The sequence below is a fragment of the Lagenorhynchus albirostris genome, chromosome 7 (genome assembly GCF_949774975.1).
Source record: "Lagenorhynchus albirostris chromosome 7, mLagAlb1.1, whole genome shotgun sequence".
NCBI lineage: Eukaryota > Metazoa > Chordata > Mammalia > Artiodactyla > Delphinidae > Lagenorhynchus > Lagenorhynchus albirostris.
The window spans coordinates 2856965-2879007 of NC_083101.1; the positions used below are offsets into that span (position 1 = coordinate 2856965).

At 59.8% G+C, this 22043-nt stretch overlaps 1 non-coding gene across 1 annotated transcript; it reads right to left on the reverse strand.

Moving 5' to 3' along the window:
* Positions 1 to 1135: 1135 nt before the first annotated feature.
* Positions 1136 to 1261, reverse strand: LOC132523965 (U6atac minor spliceosomal RNA). The gene has a single exon (XR_009541731.1). It is a non-coding gene; the product is annotated as a U6atac minor spliceosomal RNA (small nuclear RNA).
* Positions 1262 to 22043: the final 20782 nt, after the last annotated feature.

A 22043-nucleotide genomic window follows, 5' to 3' on the forward strand; every position in this document is an offset into this window, starting at 1 on the left:
AGAAGATATACAGACTGCCAACAAACACATGAAAGGATGTTCAACATCACTAATCATTAGAGAAATGCAAATCAAAACTACAGTGAGGTATCATCTCACACCGGTCAGAATGGCCATCATCAAAAAATCTAGAAACAATAAATACTGAAGAGGGTGTGGAGAAAAGGGAACCCTCTTGCACTGCTGGTGGGAATGTAGATTGGTACAGCCACTATGGAAAACAGTATGGAGGTTCCTTAAAAAACTAAAAATAGAACTACCCTACGACCCAGCAATCCCACTACTGGGCATATACCCTGAGAAAACCATAATTCAAAAAGAGACATGTACCACAATGTTCATTGCAGCTCTATTTACAATAGCCAGGACATGGAAGCAACCTAAGTGTCCTTCGACAGATGAATGGATAAAGAAGATGTGGCACATATATACAATAGAATATTACTCAGCTATAAAAAGAAATGAAATCGAGTTATTTGTAGTGAGGTGGATGGACCCAGAGTCTGTCATACAGAGTAAAGTAAGTCAGAAAGAGAAAAACAAATACCATATGCTGACACATATATATTGAATTAAAAAAAAAAAAAGGTTCTGAAGAACCTAGGGATAGGACAAGAATAAAGACGCAGACGTAGAGAATGGACTTGAGGACACGGGGAGGGGGAAGGGTAAGCTGGGACGAAGTGAGAGTGGCACTGACATCTATACACTACCAAATGTAAAACAGCTAGTGGGAAGCAGCCACATAGCACAGGGAGATCAGCTCAGTGCTCTGTGACCACCTAGAGGGGTGGGATAGGGAGGGAGGAGATATGGGGATATATGTATATGTACAGCTGATTCACTTTGTTATACAGCAGAAAGTAACACACCATTGAAAAGCAATTATACTCCAATAAAGATGTTTAAAAAAAAAAAGCCAAACATCTCAAAAGAGCCGAGCAAGTAGCGTCGCATAGGTGTTTGTCCACGCGGCACACACACGTATCACACAGCCGTGTATCACAGATCCCTGTGTCGCACCCCCCGCCTATGCACCCGCGCGCGTCACGCCCACACGTCAGTGTGGACAACTGCAGCACACATCGTATAGCGATGCACCCCCGCGGACCACAGGCCGTTGTGTCCGCACAGTAAAAAACAGTGGTTAGATGCCACAACGTAAGTGGCAATGCCTTAACCGTATGCGTGTTGTTAGACCCGAAGGTCTCTTCCATCCTTGTCAAGGGGAGTGCTAACCTTCTCTCCTTTCATACAACACGTTTCCACCCTCTGCGCGCTCCCTATTTAAGAACCTGCCTGCACACCGCCTTTTGCTTACGGCGACTTCGCGTTCGCACCTCAGACACGCTGGTGAAAGCGATCGCATCCAACAGATAGCCGAGAATAAGTTCTTTTTAAGTCGCTATATTATTTTAGCGCGATGAAAAAACTTCTTTTTCGTGTTCTAATATATTCATAAAACAAGCCAATCAGAGGCTGAGAGGAACACCCGGAAGTCCAAGCGTCCCGCAGGAAAATAGATTCCCCCGGAAACAAAACAGGGTTGGCGCGCACTTCCTACAGCGACACGCCTCGCGGAAATGGCTCGGAACTTTCTGCGGAAATGGAAGTGGTTGGTAGCGAATCAGAGGACGAGGAAGGTAGAGCCGCTCCACGGACATCCGGACGCGGCCCTGCGCTTGGAACTGTGGGTGCGGCGGGAGCCGGGGCGTGGTCTGCGCATGCTCCCAGCCTACGCCACTCGTCTTCTGCGCATGCTCTGAGCCCGCTCCGCGCCATTTTTGAGCCGAGGGTTCGAACCCCGGGGCGGGACGGAGTCTGCGCGGAGCCGGCTTTTGCTCTTCCCGTCCGTCCTTTCCCTAGAGTTTTAAGATTTAAATCCGATGCTTCGGGTGCTGGCCGTCCCCGCAGTGTAGACGGTGGGGCCATGCGGCCCCGGGCCGAGGCGGTGACGCGGTGCCTCCCCACGGCTGCGGGCGCGTGGTTCCCCGGCCGGACGCGCGTGTGCGCTGTGCTCCGTGCATAAGCATATGTGCAGACACGCCTGCGTGTCCACAGCGTCCGTGCACGCCCAGGCGTCCACGAGCGCGCCCGTCCACACCGTGTATGCGCGCACAGACAGCACAGAAGGGCAGTGGACAGAAGGGGTGGGCGGTAGGTCCAGCCAAGGGACGCTGAGCCGGCTGGGGTGGACACGGCCTGCAGGAGGCTAGCAGTGTCCCCCATCCAGTTCTCCTTTGAGAAGTTCCCAATCAGCCGGTTAGTTACAGGTAAAGAGCTAACCAAGTGCGCACGGGAGAGCTCTGCCCAGTTTGCAGAGCATCGTGGGAGAGAAGGGAGAGAAGAGCCGAGGGCGTGACCAAGGGACAGGCAGGCAGCCACCAGGGACGGGGTCAGCTGGGAGTGGGTGTGCGTGTGCTCTGGGCAAGGCCCTGTCCTGACCTGTGTTGGCGCTCGCAGGTGCAGCGCGGGGCCTGGGTGTCACCCCGGAGCTGGTCAGTACAGTGGGCAGCTGCAAGGGGCATCAGCCCTGTCTCAGTCACTGCTCTGTCCAGCTGCCCACACCGTCCTAGCGGCCGGGCTTCCTTAGTCTCAGACCTGCGGGGCTGTAACTCTTCACTAAGGACAAGTCGCTGCAGGCCGTGTGTGCCAAGGCCCCAGTGGCCCTGCGCTAACGTCCTCCCGTTTCACGCCCCTCCCCCATGAGGTTGGTGCCATGAGCACCCACACTTGATAGCTGAGGACACAAGCCAGAGTGGTTGGGTGACGTGGACATCACACCTCCAGTGGGGCAGCAGAGGGGTTAGAGCCGGGCTGCGGGGTGAGGGTCTGGGAGTCTGCCTGTGCCAAACTGTCCTGCTCCACTGCTGGGACTTCTGCGCACAGCACCTCTGCCTTGGGCCTCCTGGGACCCTCTGGTCTGGGCACATGGGAGGGTCCATCCAGAGTGGCCCGGGGCCCCAGTGATGCCACCTCCTGCCCATCAACAGGCCACATGGGGCCTTGCCCTTCCCTTGAGTCTGTAAGCTCCTGGTCCCCGTTGGCTTGGAACAAAGGGGCAGCTGGCTCCTCAGGAACCCCAGACCAGGCCTCTCAAGCTTTAGGCTGACTCCAAACCACCTAGTGTTAAAATGTAGATTCCTGGGCAGAGTCTGAACCTGGGGGGGGGGAGTGACTAGCGGCAGGCCTGGGAATCTGCATTCACGAAGCCCTTTGGGCCCCCACCTCCCGTCCCCCTCTTGACGGCCTGTCTTTGCTCTGGGTGGAGAGTGGGTGACTCCACTTCTTCCAGGCGACTTCAAGACGATGACACAGACTGGGGAAGAACTTGCAGAATAAGGTGGAGGCTGCCTGTGAGGGAAGGTGGCCAGAGGGTCTTCGTAGTGTTGAGAGGACCAGTCGGGAAGGACCCACGAGGAGCAGCTCCCTCCCGGGACTGGCGCAGACGTGGGTTCCTGGGCTGCATTTACTGAGGCTGCTTTTCCGGGCGCCTGCTGGTGCCTTCCGGTCATCATCGGACCCGAGTTCACCGGGAACGGAACTCACTAGACCATCCCCAGGGGTGGTTCCTAAAGGCCCCCGCGTGGGATCAGGGGCTACACCCAGAAAATCCCAGAAATAAGAGAAGGCGAGATCACCCACCTGACCTACCTGTTTTGCAGAAGCTGAGGGAGAGGAGGGCCTTGCTGAGCACCCCCCTGCCCGTTGTTTCCTGGGTGGTTGGGGGGAGGACCCAGACCCAGATGGTGGAAGTGTGGGGTCCCCTCCAGCCCTGGCGAAGCCCCAGGCCTTTTCCCTGCAAGTGTCCTGGTGAAGATGCTAGATGAAATACCGACGCCTGGTTAGATTGGAATCTCAGGTAAACAGTGAGCACCGAAAGTGTGAGTATGCCTCAAATATGTTATGGGGCGGTGCTTATACTAAAACGTATTCATTATTGCTCTGAAATTGTCCTGGATTTTCATTTGCTAAATTTGGCAACCCCAGGAACAGGGGAGGGGGCGCTCTTGTCATCTGCCTGGGAAGCAGCCCCTCCCAAAGTGTGCTCTAGGGACCACTGTGCAAACAAGGGAAGGGCTTCCCTGGTGGCGCAGTGGTTGAGAGTCCGCCTGCTTAATGCAGGGGACACGGGTTCGTGCCCCGGTCCGGGAGGATCCCACATGTCGTGGAGCAGCTGGGCCCGTGAGCCATGGCCGCGGAGCCTGTGCGTGCGGAGCCTGTGCGTGCGGAGCCTGTGCGTGCGGAGCCTGTGTTCCGCAACGGAAACGGCCACAGCAGTGAGAAGCCCTCATACCCAAAAGAAAAAAAAGGGAAGGTGTCCTATGGAAAAAAGGGGAGGAGCTTGTTTGGGGAATTCTGTGTTGAACCAAGTTGCAGAGTCCTTCTCCACCCCCACCCCCCTTAAAAAATTATTTTATTTATTTATTTTTGGCTGTGTTGGGTCTTCATTGCTGCGCGTGGGCTTTCTCTAGTTGCAGCGAGCGGGGGCTGCTCTTCATTGCAGTGCAGGGGCTTCTCATTGCGGTGGCTTCTCTTGTTGCGGAGCATGGGCTCTAGGCACGCGGGCTTCAGTAGTTGTGGCATGCGGGCTCAGTAGTTGTGGCTCGCAGGCTCTAGAGCGCAGGCTCAGTAGTTGTGGCGCACGGGCTTAGCTGCTCCGCGGCATGTGGGATCTTCCTGGACCAGGGCTCGAACCCAAGTCTCCTGCATTGGCAGGCAGATTCCCAACCACTGTGCCACCAGGGAAGCCTCCCCCACCCCCTTTTTAAAGGAAAGCCTGCTGGGGGGCCATGGAGCTTGTGAAAATGAGGGCTGGAGGGGGTGTGGTCATTTAGTCATCCATCTTGGCTCATGGGCTGGTGGCATGCAGGTCTGTGCAGGAGGGAGAAGAGAGGGCCCAGGGGAGGGAAGAAAGCAGAGGAGGAGTGGGAGGAGGAAGGCCAAAGACAGAGGGGAGGAGGCTGAAGGGCCTCAGCGGTACTTGGGTCCATCCAGACCAGCCAGGGTCCATGCCAGGGCACCCCCTGGTGGTGGCCACCGGATTTGCCAGCACAGAGCTTGGATGGTTGGCTCTGCACATCCAGCCCCATTCCAGTCCCTCAGTCCACTTCTAGCCCTGGGGAAGCACTCCACAGTGGGCACTGAGTCGACGAGTTCAGGCAGTGATCCGGGTTGTTCAGAGCCAAATAATCCTCCTTCTGCTCTGATTATAATGCTCTTATTTCCAGGTGCAGGTGACTTTGGAGAGCTTGAGTTTTCCAGCTCTCTGGTGAAGTCTGCACCTGATCTGGAGAAATGTCAGGGTCAGGACTCAGGCAGCTGGAGGAAGTCTGAGGCCAGTTTGGGCCCCCAAATGTGGCCAGTTCCCTTTCCCAGAAACCCACCTGTGGGATGGCCCAGCTCTGCCGGCTTTCACAACTTGGGCTTCTTGGCACCTGCAAGGAAGGGCAGAGCCGTAGATGGAAACACTCTTCCCACCCCCAGCACCATCCTGTAGAACTAGGGATTTGGTGGGATGAGAGCTAACTCTTGACTCAAGGATTTGTCTTCACACATCTTACTGTCAGCATCCGTGGGCTGCGTGGGGTGAGGGTGGGTGGCTATGGGGGAGCCTGGCCCCTGCCCCGCTCACCTCCAGCTCACAGACCTCTGCCTGCTGACCAGGCGGCCCCTAAGCCCTTTCCAGCTTCCTGGGAGGTCCTCGGCTGGGCGGGGGAGAGCAGTGACATTCCCAGGAACGGCGACAGGCCCTGAGGACTCGTCGCCTTTTGGAACGGGAGACCTTGGTGACCCAGCAACCTTCTGGGGCCGTCACGAGCCTTTCAGAGTGACTGCTGGGGCTCAGAGCATCAGCTTCAAGGCCATTGCTAGCGGCCACCACCTAGACTGGGGGCCTTTGGAATCGGGGAGGCCCCAGCCTGGGGGTGCCCCTGTCCACTGGCTCCTGTCTTGCTGGCCTTGGAGTGGCCGGTGGGTTGCCCCCTGGGTGGTGGGTTTCTGCCCCTTGCCTGTTCTTTGCTCTCTGTAGGAAGGGACACCCCAAGGCTGGGCATCCACCCCAGGAGGTCGCTCCTGTGGGAGCAGCGCTGGGTGGGTGGGGAGCTTGGGCTTTCTCCTCCACCAGGGGGCGGGGTTGCACCTCTCAGGGTCTATGCCGCCTGATGGAGCTGGAGCATCCTTCCTGGGGGAAGGGCCTGCATCTCACCTTCTCTAAGCCTCAGCTCAGCCCCTGGAGCAGAGCCTACTTTCTTGTTCAGAGTCTGGCTCTCTGTGGCCCTGGGCAGGTCACCTCACGGCCGAGCCTCAGTTTCCTCCCCTACGGGACTGGAGCTCAGGGCCTGGCTCACAGGGAGGGTTCAGTAGAGGGTGGCTGTTACTGTCCTATTTTCCAGGTAGAGAAACCAAGGCTCAGGGCATTTCCAGGATGCCTAAAGGTGGTACCCCCAGGTACGGCAGGCAGTGGGGTCTGGAGCCCAGGCTCTTGGGCCCCCAGAGGTACTGGGAGGTACCGGGAGGTGCTGCGGGCTGGTGGCCGTGCGGGGAGACGTCAGATTTGTACGGTTCCTGACATGCTCCCGACACACAAAATCTCTATCCACGTGTAGCCTGGACACTTCCTGGAGTTAATTCTTTCAAAAGCCCATTTTTTTCCTCATTATACATGGTATACCTACTCATTGCACGTGCATTTAAAGCCACACAGGAGCAAAATAACCCTGCATCTTACCAACCACCCATCTCGATCGGCACACTTTTTACTGGTTTCCTGTTTCCTATAAATTCCTGTGTTGTAAGATAGGTTTGCAATGACTTGAGGGGTACCCTAGGCAGGACCAGCAGTAATTTTTTTTTTTTCCCAACTTCAAAGCCTCACAATTTTTCCTGGTGGTGGAGGACTCATCTAGAGGTCTGCTGTGCAGAGGAGGGAGGGAAGGTCCAGATAAGGGGACTAACTTTCCAGATTTTTCTCTGTGTGTTAATGGGCCCAGATGGCTTAAGGCAGGATTTTCTTTGCGGTGCTGAGCCTCTGCCCCTCTCGTCCTGAGTGTTCCTGAGGATGAGGTATGTCGCTGTGCTGAAGTACAGAGTTAGTGCTGTTGCTTTTTGTCCCCAAGAGCTGTTATGAAATTGATGCTGTGTCTTGCAGTTGATGGCGGGAGGGAGAAAGTGGGATCTTTGAAACCTGCTTTTTCCTTCTGCAGCGTCTGGAGCCTCCGGGCAGGCAGGGTGGCGATGTCCCCCAACCGTCCCTCCGAGGGATGCCCCCAGGTCGCTCGGCCAAGCCCACAGGGCGGGCGATGACGGTCCAGGGGGTGAGGCCTCTCCTCGGGGGCTGCTATTAATAAAGTGACCGCTGACCCCGGATGTGTGGAAGGAGGAGAGGACCGAGCGTTCCCAAGGCTGACGTTTGGCCGGAGGCCTTTCTCGCGTGACCGGCCGGCCTCCCGGGCGCTCCGGTTCTGCTCTGGCCCCCACGGCCCCGATGGACAGGAAGCTCCTCGGGGACCAAGCACGGGGAGTGCCCTTCCTCCAGGATATAAATGTCCCAGGACCAGCTCCCTGCAAGCGTCCCGAGGCCCCGAGGGAGGGAGCCTCAGGCCTGGGGGGCCAGGCAGGACCCAGACACAGGTCACCCGCCCTCCAGGAGCTGGCTCGCAGCTGCTCCAGAAGTTTCTCAGGCTGCCCCGCTGCCCGGCCCCACTTACAGGCCCCAGAGGCAGCCTGGCAGAGGGTCCTGGTTTATTTCTCTTCTCATTCGGTCATCTGTGGGACAGAAGAGGGGACTGTGTCCACGTGCCAGGAGTCCTTCCCCTCGCTGGGGAGACAGGGAAGACGTGATGGGGGCAGTAAATGGCGTTTGTGTGTCTCGTGTCCTCTGCCTCCGTGTGCCGTCCTCCTGGGCCTGGGCCCGGGCCCTTGGGTTTCAGGAAGCAGAGACAAACGTTTAAACGAGCCATTGCCGGAACAACTTGGCCGACAAGTCTGTGCGGGCACACGTCCTGCACCTCGTCTGGGCGCAGCTGCGCCGGGTGCTCTGTCTCGGTTTCCTCATTGGTCCACGCACAGCTCTGCTGCCCCCGCCCCATGGGTGAGATGCTCACTCCGGGCCCCGCAGCCGGAAGGAGTGGCGCTGGCAGCCATCCCACTATGGCCCCTGGCTGGGCATCTGGGCTCTTCCCAAAAGGCTGCAGGGACGTCGCCCCTGGGGCCTGGGTTCTGGTCCCTCCGTTTGGAATCTGGAAAAGCTCTTGCTGGACCGAGAAGCAAGCGCTCCCGGCACTGTTAAAAGGACCCAAATAGCCTGGTGTGGATAATCATCAGTGATTCTCATCGCTCTGCCCCCCAGCAGGCCCCGTTCTGCCCCCTGGACAGCACGTGGGGGTCACGGAGCCCTGGAGCCCTGGGACGGAACACAGTCCTCCTAGTTCTTGGCCCTGGGGGTCAAGTTTGGCAGGGGTGCTGGAGGACTCAAAATGATGAATCATTCACACACCCTTCGCTTGGGGCACCAAAACTCACCCTTAAGAGAGAGACTGGAAGGAATTTAGCTTAAGAAAGGCTGCCAGACAGAGCATGGCTGACCCGGGAGGAAGTGGCGGGCGCCGGCGGCCTGCCCCTCTCCCCCTCAGGCCGATCAAAGCCGCCCCACCCTCTGAGTGCAGGCTGCAACCAGGTGCTACCCGGAGGATTTCCACCCCTGGGACCTGGGCATTGCTTTCTCCAGGTGACAGAGGAGAAAGCTGAGGTTCAGAGAGGACCCCCCAGCCAGAAGAGAACAGAGAGGGATTTGAAGGCAGCTGCGGGTAACTGCAAAGCCCGGGCTGGCCCCTGCTGTCTACCAGGCGACCGAGACTTCTGCCACATGGGGGTCTGGTCCCAGCCCCTGGCCAAACACTGTGGGATGTCTGCTAGAGTTCTCCCCCAGGGCCGGTGTGCACAGCGCCTAAAGGCTCCGAGAAGTCCTGTGGGAAAGAATTCTGCTCCCCGTTGCGCGCCCAGCACTTCCCAAAGCCCCGTCCCCACGGAGCAGTGCCAATAGCACCCCGTCGTGGATCTAGGGCTCCACAGACACGCATTGGGAAGAGTGCTGCCCTGTAGGGAAGGAGGATGGCTGTGAGCTCTGGGAAAGAGTGGGCCGGTGGGGGTGGGCCGGTCTCTCCTGCCTGCCTGGTCCTTCCCCGGGCGGGGCGGGGCGGGGCGGGGGCAGGCCGGTGAGGATAGGACCACCCAACCGGTTGCCCCTGGAACGCCCGGCGCCCCTCTGTAGGAGCCTCAGGGCCCTGGGGTGAGACCTTCCCCTCTCTGCACCCCTCTTCTCAACGGTGAATGGAGATGGAAACGGTGCCCACCTTTCAGGGGAGACACAGGGGAAGACCTCGCCCGGCAGTGGTTGTAGACGCTCTTCATTCAGGGGACCATTGCTTGTGGAAGGTCAGTCCTGGCAAGAAGACATCCCGCAAAGGCACATGACCCTACCTTCTTGCAGCTTCAGGCCTGGCAGGGAGCCGGCAGTGAACACATGTCTCCTGGATTAGGTTCCTGAGGGTTCCAGGGGCTGGGGGAGCTAGTCTGGGGGGTGGGCAGGGAAGGATGAGACCTGGAGTCGGAGTCAGGGTTTACCCAGGAAAGAAGGAGAGGGCTTTGGGGTGAAGACACCGCCAGTGTAAAGGCCCTGGGGCAGGAAGGAGCAGCGCCCTCCAGGGCCGAAAGGAAGGAGAGACGCACAGGAACACCCGCAGAGGAGTCTGGGAGGCTGCAGAGGCAGCAGGGGGAGGGGCCAGGCAACAGGATCGGATTCCCCAGGGCAAAAGTGGGCAGCATGGAGGAGGTGGCCCAGTGAGTCACTGCGGTCGTCAGGGTGGGATGTGGGGCTGCCCTGGGAGCGGTGGGCTCTGCCTCAATGCTCCTCCCAGCGTCAAACAGCCGCTGCCCTGCCTGTCCATCTTGTCCAGGGCCCCAGGGTGCCGCACTTAGGGAGGCTGGCGGGCGCTCTGCCCATGCGTCCCCTCGGGGAGATGGTCAGCGCAGGGCCCCCTCCCAGCAGCCTGCTCCTCCCAGCCAGCCCCACCGGCCCCAGATGCGGGAGCTGCTACGTTGGAGAGGGCTGAGAAGCGCATGTCGGAAACTTGGGGATGCGGTTCTGGATACGCAGTCTGGATGGCGGGGGCCCAGGCCTGGACCATCGCTGTGCCGGCCTTGGAGGGGGTGCCCTGGGGGTGACTGAGCATAAGGCATAAGGCTGCCCTGGTGAGGGAGGTGGGGAGTCACTGCTGCAGCCCCCACCCTCCTCCCGGCGTCTCCCTGGACCGCGATGGTGGGGGCGACAGCAGTGTCCACTCCTGGGCCTGGCTCCGTGCCAGCTTGGGCCTCCCCGGGACCACGAGGTGGGCGGTGGTCTCCCATTTACGGATGAAGGAAGCAAGCACGGGGTGGGATCACGGCAGAGCGGGGGTGGCTGTCATCTTTTGGGTCACGTGCCCTAACCTGGACTTTCTGTGGGCAGCGCAGGCTCAGCCCCAGAGGCAGGCGTGACTGAGAAGGTCCCACAGAGGGCGGGGCCGGGGGGTAGAGGCCGGGGGGAGGCCTGGACTCTGCTGGCCCGGCGCAGCCCATTGAAGCATCCTGCCCTGACCTGACGACCCTGCTGTTGCCCCGGCGGCCTCTGCTGTTTCTGGCCCCTCTGAGCCTTGGCCCGATCACGTCCCCAGCTCCCTGCAGGCTCCACACTCGGCCCGCTGCCCACACAGGGGACAAGAGCCGCGTTGGACCCCTGAGCTCGCTGCAAAGACAGGGAGGTGGTTACTGTGTACCTCCCACTAGCCTGGCCAGATGTCAGGGTGTGGCCAGGGCCTAAAGCAAAGGCAGGAAGGCCCGGGGCTGCTCTCTGGGGCTCTCTGCGAGGATGCAGCAGGGTCGTCTTCGGCTCGGACCCCGGGGTCCCGCCCACCGGGCTGCATCCCCGCTGTGTCCTTGGTGGCGTGGGCAGGGGCAAAGGAAGCTGTCTGCCTGAGGCTCCTGCAGCTGCTGTGACAAAGCACTCCAGACTGGGGGGATGAGAACCACAGAAACACGTGCTCTCCCAGTGCTGGAGGCCCGAAGTCTGAAATCCAGGTGTGGCAGGGCCGCGCTCCCTCCAGGGGCTCCGGGAGAGGGTCCTTCCTGCCTCTTCCAGCTGCTGGGGGCCCAGGCGTCCCTGGCTCACGTTCACGGGTTCCAGGGGACGTACCTCTGTGGGGCCAGCCTTCACCCCACTATACTCTCCAAGCCTCCGTCTCCACATCTGGAAATGGGCGCATCGTGAAGACCAGATGGGGCTGAGCGGAGCGAGCTGCTGCTGTTTCTGTGCCCAGCCTGGACCTCCTCCTTTACCCGCAGACGGCTCAGTCCCCTCCAGTGAAGCCGCCCCTCCTCGGGCATCAGGACCTGGGTTTTGGCCCTGCTCTGTCACCAGTCCCTTCGAGACGTTGGGGAAGTTGCTCGTGCATCTTTGAAATGGGAAGATTCCTGCTGGGGGTAGGGGGATGGAGTCCTAGGCCTTTTAGACTCTGAGAGAAGCCTGTTCCCGCTCCATAAAAATGCTGCTATGTTCACGGTTCCAGGGGCTCAGAGCCCTCCAGAACCTGGGTTCATTTCGTGCTATCCATTAGGCCCAGAGTGAAACATGGAGGCTGGCGAAGCTGTAGGCAGCTGGGAGGCAGAACGGTGCACTGGCCCTGGCTGAGGCTGGGTTTCCACCTTCAGGCCTGAGGGCGGGGGCCAGGCTGCAGCTCTGCCCGGGGCCCCTCGGCCCTGAAGGTGTGGCCGTGGGCCTTTTCCTCACCAAACAGGCTGGCAGCTCCCCCAGCCCGCAGCCCGCCTCGGCCAGCAGTGAGCCCCACGGTACTGCCCCAGGCTCCCCACAGCCCTGGCTCACGGACAGGCTGGCTGGCTAGCTGACGTGCTGTGTCCACTCACCCCTCCCTTCCCGATTCTCTTGTTTATTTAGCCTGGAGTAACCCCTGCATTGCCTCTGCTCAACTGGGAGCCGGCACCCTCCACACTTGGCCCGTGACCTTGGGATTCTGGGCCCAGGGCTCCTCTTCCCTTCCGGGCCGGTGTCCAGGGTGGGCCTGGGGGACCGGAACACGCGGCCCTGTGCTGACCACATCAGGCAGCAAAGTGTGGACTGAGCGTGGCCGGGGCCTCCTCCCCCACGTCTCCTCCTTTGTAAAAGGGGGTGACCCCGTCTGCCGCCAGGGGCCCCAAAGAGTGCACAGTAGGTGTGACCCTGAGTGCGGCAGGCATTTCTGTGGGAGCGAGGGCACGTCTCGGGGCTCAGGGACGTGAGCAAGCCCTCAGCTGGGGGCTCTCGCGAAGGTCTCACAGAAGGAGAGGTGAGTGGACGTCTGGCTCTGGTGGGCGTCACCTTCCAGAAGGAGGAGACTGATCAAAACACAGGGAAAATGAGGGAGGTTCACAGGACAGGAGGTGGACGGGGCTGGTTCGGCTGGGAGGTCAGGGAAGGCTTCTCCCGACCCAGCTTCCATCGGAAGGCGAGGACAGAGCTAGCCACAGGGTGATCTGGAGAAATGGAATCCTGGGCGGCACGTGCAAAGGCCCTGAGGGGGCCGAGCTCGGTGACTGAAAACAGATGAGGCTGCAGGGGTGGAGCTCAGGAGGGCCTCAGGGCCTCCTTGGCTGCCGTCTTTGGGCTCAGCCCCCTCTGATCCCAGCCCCAAGCTCTGAAAGTCCTGGCCCCCATACTGGGCTCCCGATGTCTGCCGTGTGGCCCTGAATCCGTCAAGCCCTGGGCGCTCATCATTCCTTACACCTCACCTCACGTTCCCCCGCTCAGCTTCAGCGTCTAAGGGTGAAGCTTAGACACACCCATGTGCCTGCCTTCCCTGCTGCCACCCCGCCACCCTACCCTGGGCTCTGCCCTGGCCACCCCTGGGACATCCCCTCTTTGACTGCCGCCCCCGTCATGCCGCCTCCCTCCCAGGCTGTCCTTCTGCTGCCGAGGCTGCCGTCACACCCAGAACCCCGTCCCCACAACCCCCCTTGTTGTCACCCCATTCCTCCACCCCCCTTACCCAGAGGCCCCTTAAGAGACGTGTCCCCCTTGCAGCCCCGCCCCCTTTTGCCCAGGAACCCCCCCCCCAAGCGTGACTCCCCTCCTCCAAGGGTCACCTGTGCAGAGCCCCATCCTCTCTAACTGGACCGTCTTTACCCTTCCTTCTTCCACGTGGCTGCGGAGCCCTCCCGGCCGGGACCCCTGTGGGCTGTGCCGGTGCTTGGCCTCAGGTGCTGGTGGGTCCCAGTCTCCCCCCTCGGCTGTCTGCATTCCTTAGAGCGTCGTCCAGGCCATGACTTCTAGTCCCTTCCATGGGCCGACGACCCCACACCCCTCTCCCTTCAGCTCCTGCGCCGGGGTGTCTGCGACACGTCCAACCAGGAGTCCTGGCCACCCCGTTGCCTGCCGCCCCCAGACCAGTTCCCTGCACCGTCCTGTCTCTGACGGCGGCCCCTCATTCACTGACGGGAGAAAACGGAGGAGGGAGAAAGCTGGTCTCCACGCTGGCTCTGGACTGAGCAAGTGAGGGGCGGGCTCCCGGCAGGCAGGGGGACTTGGCTTTGACCTCAGAAGCACCTGTCTGCCGAGGTGTCTCTCCCGGACGCATGCTGCCCGGGGGTCACAGGAGTCTCACGACCAGCCCGGGCGGCGTGGGGGGCCGGTGGGGATGCCGCTGAGGGCTGGGGCCCCAGCAGGGTCCCCGTGCCTTTCCAGCTGCGATGTGGGAGCAGCGGACAGACCGGCCGCCTGCCCACCAGGTCCGGCTCACGTGCCGGGGGTGATGCGCGAGATTCCAGTGCCAGGTCCTGAAGACGGACTCTATCAGTTCCCGCACTGCGAAGGCGGCCGGTCACCTGGCGGTTTCAAAGGCCACTGCTGCTGACGTGGCCACAGCTCCCTCCAGTTTCACCCTCAGGGACCCTGGGGTGGGGGGAGTCAGGTGTCGCCCCCTTCCCAGGTGAGCTCCGAGGCCCTGTGACCTGCTGAAGATCACGCGGTCGGTTCCAGGCCAGGTGCCTTTCTGTGGTCCGTTTCTGGGCTCTGAGGAGAGCTTTGCAAAAGAGGGAAGTTTTAGCATTTAGTTGTGGAAAAAACCCCTCAGATATTCAGTATACAAAAAATGAAACAGAAAGAATAGAAAAGTGAAAAAGAGAGAATCAGTTCTACCACCCAGAGATCACAGCATTTGGTGCCTTTCGTGTGTGTGTGTGTGAAAATTGCCCTGTTTCCTTCCAGGACAATAAACGGGGAAACTGAGTACCTTTTCCCTCCATCTCATTAATTTTAGGTATTAACAGAACAATCACTGCCAATTCATGAGGGGTAAAGAGATGTCTTCTTTCTTTTAACTTTTGAATTTTGTGGAGTGAAACACTTTGAAGTGCTTATTGACTATAAGTGAATTGGTGTTCCTGTTCTTTGCCCGTTTTTTTTTGTGTGTTGTTGTTGTTTTTTGTGTGTGGTACGCGGGCCTCTCACTGTTGTGGCCTCTCCCGCTGCGGAGCACAGGCTCCGGACGTGCAGACTCAGCGGCCATGGCTCACGGGCCCAGCCGCTCCGCGGCATGTGGGATCCTCCCGGACCGGGGCCCGAACCTGCGTCCCCTGCATCGGCAGGCGGACTGCCAACCGCTGCACCACCAGGGAAGCCCCCTTTGCCCATTTTTTACCTGATCGAACAACATCTTTGTTACGTGCTTGTAGGACCCTTTTCTAGACTAATAATAGAAAATTTTCTCCAGCCGTATGTGCAGCAAGTGCTTCTCCAAGTTTGTCTCTTTTGCCCTTTGGCTCTGTCTGTAATTTGTCTTTGGAGTTTGAACGTTAACACTTTTCTGGATCCGTTCAAGTTGCTCTTTCCTTGATGGTGGTCACGCTGGCGTGCGCTGGGTGGGGGGCCCTCGGGGAGGGGCAGCCCCTGGCCGGGCGCTGTCACTGTGAAGCTATGGCGGGAGGAGAGCGCTGTTCTCTGAGACTGGAGCCCGCGCTACTGGGGGCTACTGTTCCTGGAAACGCGTTTCGTGGTGGGACAGTTTGGGGTCATCCCTTTTGGCTCCCGTCAACCTAAACAGGACATTCTGTGCAGTAACAGATTACGCTTTGTTTGTTTGTTGGGAAATCAAAGATATGTGAACGGGTGTGGGTGTGCGTGCAAGCGTGTGTGGGGGAGCGCAGCGAGACTCACCCAATTAGCAGTTAAAAAAACGCCTTTTGACCATCCTTAAAATCCACTTCCTTTTCAGTGCAGAGCGCCGAAGGGGCCGGGCCCCTCCCCGAGCCCTCAGCCCTCTCGTCATGGGAGAGCCCTGCCAGTGGGGGGCGGGGGGAGGGTGGGAGGCAGCAAGCAAAGGGAGGGTGGGCCGAGGGCAGCACATGGGTGTCCAAGGCACCCAGGCTTCCCCTCAGCATCCGGCGGCTCCCCTGATGTGGGCGAAGACAGGAGTCCTTGAGCCGTGTCCAGCACGGTCTGTCGTGTCAGGTAGAGGTCGCGTTTGCTCCGGAAAAAGGCTGCTTGGCCGACAGGCTTCCCAGCACCATGCCCTGGTTGGGGGCCACTGGCTGTGTCTCTCTTCAGACCCACTTTACAGATGGGGAAGCTGAGGCCTGGCGTTGGGGTCAAGATGTCCAAAGTCACAGAGCCGGTGGGAGCCTTGGTAGGCCTGGATCCCTGCCGCCCTGCCCCACACCCCGCCAGGGCTGTCTCTGCCCCATCACTTGACTGTGTTGGAAACAGACACCCTCTTGCCACTCAGGTGTGGTCAGGCTCACAGCTCCAGGTTTTGCCCCCATGAGATGGGGAAGACGCCTCCAGCCTAGGGTCGTGATGGCAAGGGTCCCATCAGACGGTGAGAATACAGTCTCTGGCATACGGTGCCCAGTCAATGCTGGTGATGACAGAAGAGAAAAGTGTAGAATTGGTTTCACGTTGTGATTGTTTTTACATTAATGATTCCCATGAGGCTCCCAGCCTGGGGAGGAAGGGGTGATTTCACGCTCTCATGACGCGCCTGTTGGGGCAAGTACCCTGCCTCCCAAATAAACCTTCAGCCAACCGAGAAGTGGTCAGATGGCCAACCTCCCAAGGATGCCCTAGAGTGGGCCCACCTCACACGTCCCTGTAACCTCCCTGCGTGATGAGATTGGGGTCCTGGCACCAGGTCCCTGGACTCCTGGGGACAAGGGACCTCAGAGCACTGGCCCTGGGGTCCTGAGGCCTGTTTTCCAGTCCTGGCTGTCCTTCTCCAGCTCAGCCTCAGTGTTCTCCTCTGTAAGATGGGTCTACGTCCCTCGCCATCAGTGAGAAGCAGGCAGACTCCGTTTCTGTGTCAGCCCCACGGGCATCCTACAAACGCAGTGCACCTCGACACTTCCCTGCACTTCTCACCTGCCACTTCCTGGTTCTCTCAGGCCCTGGGAAAGAGGCCAACTGATGCTCCTAGAACCGTCGCAGAGTGTCTGGGCTTTGGATCACTGGACCCAGGAGGAGTGCCCTGGAGGAGTGCCCTGGAGGAGGAGTGCCCAGGAGGAGTGGGTCTGGATTGACGGCTGGCCTGTTTCGGATGGGCGCGGGCTGGTTGTAATACCTAAGCGCCTGCCTCATTTCCACCAGCCCAGACAGCAGACGGGCAGCCCCGGGCCAGCCCAGAGGCTTTCCATCAGGAGGTTCTGGGCGGAGGCCACGGGAAGCCCAGTGTTGGGGCTCTGGTCCCCCTCACCGCCACACAAAGCCACACTTGTCCAGAGCCCAGGCCCTGTCTGCACTGGCCGAGGGGCCACATGGGGACCACTCAGCACGGAGGCCCTGGAGCCTCTGGAGGGGTTAGACCCAGCCATGTGGGCAGTGAGAGGGTGGCATGTGAGGCAGTGATGTCCCCTGGCCCAGCATTCTCAGACAGGAAACAGGGCACCCCAAAGACCTACAGGGGGTCAGGCAGAGCTGGCCCTGGAGCCAGGAGTCCTGGCCCCCAGCTGGTGCTGGATACCGAGCCAGGAGGAAGTTAGAAGGGCCAGAGCCCAGGGCCCCCCAAACACACCTCAGGCTGGGCAGGGGAGGGCAGACAGAACCCCACTGGTCTCCAAAGCTTTAAGGCACTCAGAGTGTTTGATTTTCTCCCCATTTCTCCCCGCTCAGAGTCCAATTCATCAATAGAAGAATTCTCTGGTGTCGCACGTCTCCAAGCCCCACAGGCTGCTACAAGATTGATTAACACAAACATCAATTTCTCGGGCTGCACGCCTCCGAAAACACGGCACTTTTTCAGACTGAATTGCTACTGTGCGCCCGGTGTAAATAAAGAAGCGGGGGTAACGCAGAAGATTTGTTACTGTGCACGGGCTGCCACCAGCGCTGTTGGCGGGAGGTGGTTGGCAGGGAGAAGGAGAGAGAGAGAGAGAGGGAGAGGGAGAGGGAGAGAGGCGCTCAGGGGAGGGGAAAACCCAGGAGGTGCGATGGGGTCGAGGGATCGGAGAGGCAAGCGTCATTGGTTGGTTTCTGGTGGTCTGTGGAGGGGCGGCAGCGGAGGGGGGCACTGCTGGCCTTGCAGCGGCAGGCAGTGGGGTGGCCTGGACCTTGGCACTGGGGTCCTCTCTCCCTCCTTCTTTCCTGCATCCCTGCAGAGCAGGCCTTCAGGACAGGGAGTGCAGGACCCAAAGGCCTTGCCGGGCTCGACTGGAGCATCAGAGACCAGCAGAGTGAGAGCCCGAAGCAGGGAGACTGGAAACCAGGGACCAGGCACAGGGACGCTGGCCCCGCAGACAGTGGGGTTGAAGGCCCAGAGCCCAGGAAGCTGCTTCCCGCAGTCACCCCTTTGCTGCGACCAGGACCTGTTTGGTGCCCTCCCAGCCGTCTCCCACACGCTGGTCCCGCCCCTCGGCCTGGTCCTCTGCCGGCAGCAACTCAGCCCCCAGGGTGCCCCCAGCCTCTGCGCTCCTTGTCTCTGCAGCAGAGGCACCATGGGACCCAGGATGCAAGTTGCAAATGTGGTGAAACGTGGTTTTAAATTTTAAATTTCCGGCAGCTGCATGAAAAAACATAAACTGGTGAAATTAGCTTCAGTAATGTTTTGTGTAACATAACGTACCCCGCAGACGGTCATGTCAACACGTAATGACTAGGAAACAGCGATCGGTGCATCTGCTGTTTGGGCTGAGTCTCTGCGGGCAGGGCTGCGTTTCACGTCGCAGCATCTTTCTTCGGGCCGGCCTGTTGCATGTGCTCGGTGGCCAGCGTGGCCAGTGGGCCGTGGTGGACGGTGCGGCTCTGGACCACAGTGGCCTTGGCCTTCCAAGTGTGGGCGCCCTGTTTAGTCCTGGCGACCACAAGTCAGGGGGCTAGTGGGTCCTCCCTTCACAGATGAGGGGCCGGCCCGGTGCCCAGCACGGGGTTGGGGGGGGTTGGGGGGGCTGGCGACTCGTTGTTGAGGGCAGGAAGGAGACTTGTGCAGAGAGAACCCAAGTTCAAGGCCAGAATTCCAGCTTCGGTCAGCTCCAGGCAGGCCTCCCGCACCCTGACCGCGGGGGCTCTGGGGCCTTTGAGGGGCCGAGAGCAGGGCCAGCGGCCAGGTGTTGGGGATTACTATTATCTTCGTTGTTACTGTTATTATTATTCCCATTGGAATCCAGTTGGAATCCCTGACATGCCTCCCCGACCAGTGCCCTCTGGTAGAGCTCAAGCCCCTCCCCTTTGCCCTCCAGACCCCGAAAGCCGGCACGCCCTCCGTCTCACTCCTGCTCCGTCCCCCTTCGCAAGGCTGACTTCAGCTGTGCCCTCAGGACCCGGCTTCCTAACAATCTGGTGACGTCTCTGAGGGCTTGCCAGGCGCTGGGCTCTGCAGGAGCCCCGGGAGCTTGAGATCTGGGGTCCTGTCTTGCTCCTGGAGGCCCTTTTCTGCTGACAGAGAGGGGCCCCTCGCCCCCCCGGCTTCCCCCAGGCCCTGCCTCCTTGGCCCCTGCGTGTCGGGAGCTGCGGGGCCCTGGGCCCAGCGGGAACCCACGAAGCTAGGAATCTCAAACAGTGTGAGAGGCAGTGTGGAGGCTGGGGGAGGGGCACTTGCCACTGGGGACTCCATGCCTTCCCCACCCTCAGCCTCTCACTCACCAGACGTTTCCTGAGCACTGACCTGTGTCCAGGGGACACACGTGTCGGCCGTGCCCGAGGTGGCTGTTGGGACAGTTGAGAGAGCACGTGGTGACGGGACTGAGGGAGGGCTGAGCTCGCACAAGTTCCGGGTCTGTAGAGCATCCCTGCAGGCTTCCAGGAGGAGGCGTCTCCTGAAGCTTGAGTGTGAGTTACGTGGGGCAGGGAACCGGGCCAGGGTGAGGGGCAAGGGGCCTGGGCTGCAGGCGGGGGCTGGAGGCTGTGGGGCCGGGTACCCGAGGGGGGCGTGGCCTGGCCCAGGTGGGCCGGGGGAAGCAGGAGGGGGGGGGGGTTGGAGGGAGGCCCAGAGGCAGACGGAGGGCCCGTGATGGGCAAGGTCAGGACTGAGGCTAGTGCTTCTTCTACCCCCTGCAGTGCTGTGTGTGGCATTGCCCCAGAAGCTTCCGCAGAAGCAGGCCAGCGGCGCCAGTGCACCCCAGCCGTCTCCCCCGTGGCTGTGTTCCCTCCTCCCGTGTCACCTGGAAGCCCCCCTACCTCCCCACTCTGCTCTTCATTGAAGAGAAGGGCCAGGGACCAAGAAGATTCGAGCCCTTGGCTACCGCACTTGAGGGCCCAAGGCGGCTTCTGCCGTCCTGTTTTCCATTACAGTCTGAAGTCCACTGGTTCTCGAGGGTCCCTGACGGGTGGAGAACCCAGAACCAGGGGTAATGCACCTTTTCTCTCAGCAGGGGAGCTTCTGGGGCCTTCCTGGAATCAGGGGGGCCATGGCCCAAGAACCTGAGGGTTCCCGTTACCCCCCTCGGCCCCGAGGATCTGCCTGGGCAGAAGTCTTCCTCTCGACTTGAACTTAACGTACAAGGAACGCACACACAGCCGTAAAGGCTGCCTGCGCGGGGAAGGAAGGCTCCCAGGGCCGCTGTCAGGCTCGGGCACTCCGGCCTCTCCTTTCCCAGCTCAGTGGTCCTCCACCTCCTCTGCCTGCCTGCACCCATTTTCGGGACTTTCTGGGTCCTGGAGGCCTGAGCAGCGCCTGCAAGTCCCTAACGTCCCACAGTGAGAACAACGCAAGGTGACCCAGTGTGTACCTGCCCCCAGCCCCCCAAGAGCCCCCAGTTCTAAGCCTGCCTCCCTGATGCCCTCTGACACTGGTTACCCCTGGGGAATGGAAACTGGATGGGGTGCAACGTTTATTTATTCCTGTACTGATGGATTTTTGTCCAGTGAGCTGTGTTACTGTTTTTATTTGAAAACTATTGAAAAAATTGAGGTTTAGCTCGTATACAGTCAAGGGCACAACTGTTAATTCTCCAGCTCTCTGAGATTTTACAAACTTTTCCTGTACAATTTTTGAAAGGTAACAAAACGTAGATTTTATTTATTTATTAATTTTTGGCTGCGCTGGGTCTTCGTTGCTGCACGCGGGCTTTCTCTAGCTGCGGTGCGTGGGGGCTACTCTTCGTTGCGGTGCGCCGGCTTCTCATTGCGGTGGCTTCTCTTGTTGCAGGGCACGGGCTCTAGGCGCGTGGGCTTCCATAGTTGTGGCTCGAGGGCTTCCGTAGTTGTGGCTCCCGGGCTCTAGAGCGCAGGCTCAGTAGCTGTGGCGCACGGGCTTAATTGCTCCGCGGCATGTGGGATCTTCCTGGACCAGGGCTCGAACCCGCATCCCCTGCATTGGCAGGCGGATTCTTAACCACCGTGCCACCAGGGAAGTCTGAAACGTAGATTTTAGAAGAGCCTCTCTGAATCATGTCTGCTGTGCCGGGTAGGAAGGAGATAACACCCCCGACTAGCCTCCCTTTGCTGAGAACTTGACTCCCCCACCCCTCCGAGCTGTCCTCACCAGGAGTGAGTGTCTGGGGTAAACAGGTGCAGAAACAGGCTCAGAGGAGGCGGGAGTCGCGGGTGGGAGGAGACCAGACTCAGGCTCTGGACTCTCAATCCAGTGCTCTCCATGCAGCCACACCCTGGGTCTTGGGTCCCTTCCCCAGGAGGCACCCCAGAGACTGAGGCCATCAGCCCCATTGCACACAGTATGCAGGGCACTGTCAGCCAGCACACAGGCACACACACGTTCATTCTTTCATTCAGTCATTCAACAAACACCCGGAACCTGCGATGGTGCCAGGCACTGTGCCACCTCCTTTAGACGCAGTGGCTCTTTAATACCCAGCAACGTGGGGATTATTGTCCCCATGTTGTAAGAAGAGGAAACCAAAACTCAGAAAGGGTAAGAGACTTGCTCAAGGTCACACAGCCAGAGAGTGATGGGGAGGGAACTGAGCTCGGTCTCCTCCCCAAACCCCCAAATCCATTGCCTTAATCTTCCACCCTCTCCATGGCTTGGCCCCAACCAGCAAGACTTCTGCCGCGCCCTCAGTGCCGTCGGGGGATCTCCGGGGTGGGGACGGTCCCTCTGCAGGAGAAGGAGCTGCTGGCAGGGCTGGCAGGGTCTCGCTGTGAGGTGGGCTGTGGAGAGGACAGGCAGAGGGGCTCCGGGCTGCTGCGTCTCTGCTGTTGCGTCACGTCTGTGTTCAGAGGTCTGGCTTACCCCAAACCTCTGCTCTGCGGAGGGGAAGCAGGCCCAGAGAGGGGGCGCATACTGCCCCAAGTCACACAGCAGCTAAGCTGAGCCTGGCCTGGCGCCCAGTAATCGTGGCCTGGTAATCACAAGGGTGTGTGGGGGGCGAGTGTCACCCATGGCTCGTGAACTCCGAGTGGCATCAGGCGAGTGAGTCAGGCCCACTGCGGGCTCGGCGTGTGGCTGGGCAGGCAGGCGAGCGGTAGGCGAGCGGCAGACGGGCAGCAAGGGGGCGGGCGGCGGGCACTTGAGTTAAGTGTGGCTAATTTGGTACAAGAACACGGATGCCACTTGCAATTTCTGCATCTTGGA